The sequence below is a fragment of the Rana temporaria genome, chromosome 9 (genome assembly GCF_905171775.1).
Source record: "Rana temporaria chromosome 9, aRanTem1.1, whole genome shotgun sequence".
Classification (NCBI taxonomy): domain Eukaryota; kingdom Metazoa; phylum Chordata; class Amphibia; order Anura; family Ranidae; genus Rana; species Rana temporaria.
Window position 1 is genome coordinate 157,310,799 of NC_053497.1, and position 7,753 is coordinate 157,318,551.

At 41.1% G+C, this 7,753-nt stretch overlaps 1 long non-coding RNA gene across 1 annotated transcript in view; it reads left to right on the top strand.

The window, feature by feature from the left end:
- LOC120914245 overlaps positions 1–7,396 on the top strand; it is a 90,723-nt gene extending 83,327 nt beyond the window's left edge. The window contains exon 3 of the long non-coding RNA XR_005743640.1: positions 6,264–7,396. This is a non-coding gene — a long non-coding RNA (uncharacterized LOC120914245). The remainder of the gene's footprint in view (positions 1–6,263) is intronic.
- The last annotated feature ends 357 nt before the right edge of the window (positions 7,397–7,753 follow it).

The following is a 7,753-nucleotide window of genomic DNA, read 5'->3' on the forward strand; positions in this document are numbered from 1 at the left end:
ACAGGAGAGCTTTCTCTACCAAACTGGGAGTTTGTGTTTCCTTACATTACTTTCATATTCAGGTTAACATAACCCACTCAGTAGTGGAAGAGTACACTCTATCAACCAGGGTCCCACCAAAAGTTGCTAGAGGTTACTTTAGCTGTGGCTGATTGGCCTACTTGATGATGCATTGCTTTAAGTCTTAAGCCACTTGGCAAAGCCAGAAGCATGCCACCAATTAGCTCATACAAGTGAAAATATAAACACCACTCTGATGCCGCGTACACACGATCATTTTTCGGCACGAAAAAAAAATAAAGTTTTTCGGCATGTAGAAAAAAACAACAACGTTTTTCCAACTTCATCATTAAAATGATGTGCCCAAACACCATCGTTTAAAAAAAAAATGCTCTAGCAAAGTGCGGTGACGTACAACACGTACGACGGCACTATAAAGGGGAAGTTCCATGCAGGTGACGCCACCCTTGGGGCTGCTTTAGCTGATTCCGTGTTAGTAAAAGGGGATTTGCGCTTTTCTGTCTGTTACAGCGTGATGAATGTGCTTACTCCATTATGAACGGTAGCTTTACCAGAACGAGCGCTCCCGTCTCATAACTTGCTTCTGAGCATGCACTGGTTTTTAACGTCGTTTTAGCCCACACACGATAATTTTTTACAACCCGAAAAATGTTGTTAAAAAATGCATGTTCGAAAAAAAATGTTGTCGTTTTTCAGAACCCGAAAAATTATGTGAAGCCCACACACGATTATTTTAAATTACATTTTTTAAGGGTTGCATCCCTCCTAAGGACCACCAATGTAGGGAGCAATTTTGCCATTGACCCCTAATAAATTGGCCTAAGGTTTCTGCAAGGCCTAAAAACAATTTTGGGGGTTCCTCTTGGATAAAGGGTTGGGAAAGACTGCGCTAGATAGTGAAAAGGAGTGTTTGGAGTCATTGTAATTTAGCAATGTTATTTTCTGTTATCTTCTCTTCCAATGCCAACAACCTTCAAATGCTGCCTGTTATTTATCCTACTTAGTAAGCATCGTTCAACTTGCTGTAAATGGGCCTTAGTGCAAAAAACATGACACAAGGAAAATGGGTACGTACACATACGGCAATAAATATAAAGGCATCATCACTGCAGGCACAGATTCAGAACACTTTATTAATCCCAGGAGAAAGTATTGCCTCATGCATGTAAAATAGCATTTTTGTACTAACCGTAAAATCTTTTTCTTGGAGTTTGTTGGGGGACCCAACAATATAGTAATTCTTAGGCCTATGGATTACATGCAATTGCCTACAGGAGGAAGACACCGGCAAACAGAAAAAAACTCCAGAATACTGCTTGAGCTAGTCTTACCCAGAGGTCTTGGAGGACCTATCCAGACTCTGCTGATTGGAAGATTATGGGACCTTCCGGGAAACTTAAAAGGCTCAAGGTTTTTTACCTATATGCATTCTATGCATCATTTTTTTTTGGGGGGGGGGGGAGCTGTTGTACACAGGTTTTTGGCCTCATGCACACTGGATGTTTTTACAGCTGCCGTTTTTGGCTTCAGGCATTTTTTTCTGCAACCAGTAAACTCACCAGTATGTTATCCTATGTAGCAGGGCCGAGCCATGCTACATGCGTTAATGGACACATAGAGCAACAGCTCAGGAGCGAGCCTGCTGGGTGCCCCCACAGCTAGAAGCTTGCTGTGGGTGAACTTAGGAGGGAGGGACCAGAAGTGCCGGCCTCGGACCCAAGAAGAGTAGGATCGGGGCTGCTTGGTGCAAAACCACTGCACAGAGCAGGTATGACATGTTTGTTGGGGGGCACTAGTAGCAAAAGCTGAAACCTGATGGTTACAGACAGTAATAGGAAGCTGGGCCTCATTTTATTTGCTGTTTTCAAGCATCCACCTCTGGTAGGCAGTTGAATATAGAAACAATACAAAAAATTCTCCTGCGCTCTGGTGTTATGGGGTAATGTAGTCCAATCGTGAGATAGAATCGCAGGTCTTGCAGCCCTCCTCTGAACCATGGGTGTTCATAGACTAAGAGAAAAAAACAAAAGAGGGAGGGTGCACCGACCTAGTGCATTTATCATAAGAGATTTTTATTTTAATAAAAACAAGTAATTTATACTCACAAACGAGAGTTAAGATACAGCTTAATCAATTGGTCAGACCAGTCATCTTGGTCCCTGCCAGAAAGATATGATGATACAGAGGATTCAATGGTACCCTTTTAGCGACAGAACGGCTTAGGCTCTGAGGAAAGGGGTGCGCCCCAGAAACGTTAGCCGTTCTGTCGCTAAAAGGGTACCATTGAATCCTCTGTATCATATCTTGCTGGCAGGGACCAAGATGACTGGTCTGACCAATTGATTAAGCTGTATCTTAACTCTCGTTTGTGAGTATAAATTACTTGTTTTTATTAAAATAAAAATCTCTTATGATAAATGCACTAGGTCGGCGCGCCCTCCCTCTTTTGTTTTAGGCAGTTGAATATATAATCAATATGTCCAAGAATCACACAATTTCTGTATCCCTCTATGGACAGTATTAAAAAATGATTTCCAGCACATATGCATGCTAGGTTGATGGGTCCAGATAAACAAATAAAATTGATAATTTCAGAACTTTGTCCACCTTTAATGTGACCTATAAACTGTACAACTCAATTGAAAAAACAAACAAATGTTTTAGGGGGGGGGGGGGTAAAAATAATAATAATGTGGTTGCATAGGTGTGCATACCCTCCTATAACTGGGAATGTACCTGTGCTCAGAATTAAGCAGTCACATTCAAATTAATGTTAAATAGGAGTCAGTACACACCTGCCATCATTTAGAGTGGCTCTAACCCCAAATAAAGTTCAGCTGTTCTAGTAGGTCTTTCCTGACATTTTCTTAGTCGCATCCTACAGCAAAAGCCATGGTCAGCAGAGAGCTTCCAAAGCATACAAGTTAAAAAGGTATTTGTCAGGAGAAGGGTACAAAAGGCATTAGATATACCATGGAACACAGTGAAGACTTTATCAAGTGGAAAATATACGGTACAACAGTGACATTACCAAGAACTAGACGTCCCTCCAAAATTGATGAAAAGACGAGAAATAAACTGGTCAGGGAGGCTGCCAAGAGGCCTACAGCAACATTAAAGGAGCTGCAGGAATATCTGGCAAGTACTGGTCATGTAGTACATGTGACAACAATCTCCCGTATTCTTCATACGTCTGGGCTATGGAGTGGCAAGACGGAAGCCTTTTCTTTTACGAAGAAAAACATCCAAGCCGGCTAAATTTGGCAAAAACACATGTAACGTCTCAAAAAAGCAAGTGGAAAATGTGATGAAACCAAGGTTGACATTTTTGTCCATAATTCCAAAAGATATGGTTTGGTGCAAAAACAAAACCGCTCATCACAAAAAGAACACAATATCCAGCATGAAGCATGGTGGTGGCAGCATCAGTTGCAAATACCAGTCAATATTGGCACAAAACCTTCAGGCTTCTGCTAGAAAGCTAAACATGAAGAGGAACGTCATCTTTCAGCATGATGACTTAAAGCATACATCCAAATCAATAAAGGAATGGTTTCACCAGAAGAAGATTAACGTTTTGGAATAGCCCAGCCAGAGTTCAGACATGAATTAGATTGAAAATCTGTGCTGTGATCTGAAGATGGCTGTGAACAGGAGATGCTCTTGCAATCTGACAGATTTGGAGTGTTTTTGCAAAGATTGGCAAATATACCGGTAGTTGTTCAACCGAGTTGTACAGTTTATAGGTCACATTAAAAGGTGGAAAAAGTTCTGAAAGTATATATTTTTTTCTTTACATCACGGAAAATGTTAACAGGGGTGTGTAGACTTTTTATAGCGTGTGTGCGTGCGCGCGTGTGTGTGTGTATATGTGTGTATGTATATATATATATATATATATTTCAAGCCCATGTTCTCAGCTCAGCATAATTATGCAATATTTGTAGGACATACGATAAGAGCCCAAACCAGCCCATTAATATTCTTACACACATCTGTTCTCCTGGCAAACACCAAACTGCCAAATTAGACCTAAGGGTGCACGTACACCCAATGAAGAGTAAAGGCTCATGCTCAATACAGTACATTGTCTGACTATATACAAACACAGGTAACTATTGTCCAAGTGCTGTACATCTGGTTTAATTGGCACTGATGCACCATAAGAACTGCAACTATGGTAGACACATTTCTATGGTACTTCCTGAAGCTTTGAATGCATGGGTACTCTGTAGAGTTGTCCGATAACACTTTTTTAAGACTGAGTACAAGTCTCTCCCCCCCCCCCCCCCAAGTACTCGCCGATACTTTTTTTTTTTTAAATAAAAAAATTTGCGACCGAATATGACGGTGTTTCGCCACATTAGGCTACCCATCCCATCTTGCTACAGAAGTGACATTCTGTTGACAAATTTTGCACTGCGCAATGCGCGATGTGTTCCAAATGATTTGCGAAAATACAGAGCAGTGAAACTGTCAGATAATGTCACGAAAGTGACCTTACAGACAATACAAACACTGGGCTGTGCATTCCAAGACTAATACATCCCTTGTTACCTAGTGTCTCCAGAAGTGCCAGCTGTCCCTGTTAGGTTCTGCATTGCTGGTACATGTTTATTGGCGGAATGTCACTTCCGTAGCAAGATGCGATGGGTAGCCGAATGTGATGAGACACCGGCTCCCTGCCAGATTACTTCAGGACTCGCTCAACGCTCTGCCCGCTGACCCATTCCAGGTATCGGGTGAAGCATCGGGAGCATTTGTGCGAGTACACGTACTCGCGCAAATGCTTGGTATCGGTCCCAATACTATCAGGACAACCCTAGTACTCGGATATCAATAGATTGGCAAGCGCAATAATCCAATTCATCTTTTTACACAATCATTTGCTGGCATACTTTAAAAGAGTTAGAACGCATACAGTATTTGGGGACTATCTCCAAAGGGATCATATGACAACTCATGGTTACACTTCGGCACTCCATATAAGTGTTCAGCCCCACAGAGAGGTTAGGTTGGTGACTTAATTATAATGAAACAGCTTGAATCTTTAACAAGATCTATGCCTCATCATAAATAAGATCACTTACAGAGCAATCTTTAAGAAGCAGGAAGCCCTGCTGAGGTGCACATAGTCAGCATCAGAGACAACACAGAGAAGGCTCCCCTGAGCTAGCTCTTTTATGTGGTAGCTTTTGAACAATCGGTTTAATTAAGATGCATTCTGTGATGGAACCATCCCCCTCTCTGCTTTCTAGATTCTGCCATTTCGAGGTTAACAAGTACCTGGCACAAGTTCTGAGTGTGTGCCCCAGCCACGGCTGAACCGATGAGCTGTCACTGAAATGGTCTTGTCTTAACTCCGGACCTAGACAACTGGCAGCGAGCCGGCACACACAAGGGTGGTATGATAGACACATGGGGGTGGGGATCACGGGCAACCAGGACAAACTCATTCAAAGTCTGAAATAGGTTAAATGACATTCCAGACAGCACAATGCCACTAAGCTCACTTCACTGATTTCTAGAATGTGCTCTGTAATACAGTATACATCTCATCTCTGTTGTCAGAGCAAGGATGAAAATGTTAATAAAGGCACTCTTGTTGTCTCTCTTCCAGTGGTTGATCACACTAGATTTGTTTAAATCCATGGGAAAATCTGAATTTACATTTTCAATAGGACGTGCTGACCCCAATTTGTTGCACTGCGAAAACATGCCATATGCTGCATTCTAAGCTGACCTGAATTTTGCCATTTAAGATCAATGGTTTAAATCTGACCAAATCTGACCAAAACATGGGTAAATGTGCAGGTATTGCATTATTTTGTCTAAACACTTGTTTAAAGCGATTGTAAACGATCACCTTGTAAAATAACCTGTTCAGTTTCAAATAGAAAAGGCAAAAGATTTTTGTATAGATATATAAAAATAAATAACATTCTAAATACCTTTTATCCCTTTTTTTAAACATGACAAGTCTGATCTTTGCAGGAGAGCACATCGAGTTCCCAGCATAGCTAGAGAACTGACTGCTTAGTGTGGTCAGTTTTTAATTTTAAAGCAGAGGGACTGTCAGGAACACCAGGTATTTCCCACAAAGAAAGCAATGCAGAGAATACTTTTCATCGGTACAGCAGGCACATTTCAGGAGTTGTTCATTTTGAGAACCATAACTACAGCTAGCGTCTACATGACCTCTACTTTTGTCCCTTTTTTAATAAATGTTTTTTCTTTTGCAGGCTCATCACCGAAATATCAATGATGATGTTCATCAAACATTGCAGACAATCCAACAGAGCACACAGCGAATGAAAGTGTTCCATCTTTCCTTTTTAATCTTCAAAATGAAATAATGGACACAAGAAAGGCAGCAACTTGTTCTTGTATTGCAGAAATAACTGGTTTTGAACGAGTTAACGCTTTCCAATCCATCTGAGCTCCCTGTAACTAAATCTCGGATGACCTAATTGAGCTGCTGGAATGTGCTGAACTCGACAGACTTTCCTCTTCTCCAATAGGGTGTGGGTCTTGTTTATTCACACAAGCCCTTGATGGCTTCAGAGAACATTCAACGCTGTCGGTGAGTTTGAAAAAGTGTAAACATATAAACCATCGGCCGTTGACTGTACCCTGAGGCTCTTCATTGCACAAAAGAAAGAAAAAATGACAACATGGGAAAAAGCGATCAAACCAGCCACCTTTTATATACCCAATAACTGGGCATCAGCAGAGGTAAGTTTTCCTGCACAAATAAAATCCCTACCCACCCCCCAAAAATAAATATCAATACAAAGGTTTTACCAAAAAAATACTATTTATTTTACCAATCATTTGTATAATATGGTTCTCAATTTTCCAACAAGTGGGAAGCCTCAGCCATCAAAATGAAAGTAATATGTCTCCACCCTGAGCCTTGACATCTCTGGTCTTAACTATATATATATTCATTCTTAGGCTGGCAGGATGATTGTTTGTCAAAGTACAACACAATTTCAACAAATGATCTTGGATAAGTTTGTCATGCAGAAAAAAATTTCAATGATCAGGAAACAATTTTGGCAAATTTGTACAGGACAGAAATTTTTTTTTTTAGACAATTGTTAACGGCAGATTTGCAAACTGCATCTCAGTTTAGTTGGAACACTCTAAAACATGGTACAATTGAATTTATACTGGTTGAAAAATAGATATTTATATATTTTTATAGCTATAGGTAATTGAAGATTGCAACTTTGGTTGCCATAATAGCCAGCAAAACCATTTTTTACTGCAGCTCTCCAGCAATAAATTCTCTCTCTTTTCACTGACACAAACGTCAAGTACTGTATATACTCGAGTATAAGCCAAGTTTTTCAGCACATTTTTTTGTGCTGAAAATGCCCAGCTCGGCTTATACTCGAGTCATCTTTTTGCGCCTGATCTCCCGGACTTTGGGGACCCAGGTACTGGCCGGACGTAGGTCCCCTGCACCCTGGCACACATGTACCCCCACTCTTCCTCTACAAGTGTGCAAAGTTTGTTGTCCGGGGGACCTACGGCTGTGGAGCACTGATTTTTCAAAGCCGGCACCCCTTCCATAGACTTATGTTAAACGTCAGTCTAGTCATGGACACAGTGATACAGTGAGGCATGGGCACAGTGAGACAGTGAGGCATGGGCACAGTGAAGCAAAGTGAGGCACAGTGAGGCATGCAGATGGACAGCCTAGGCTTATACTCGAGTCAATATG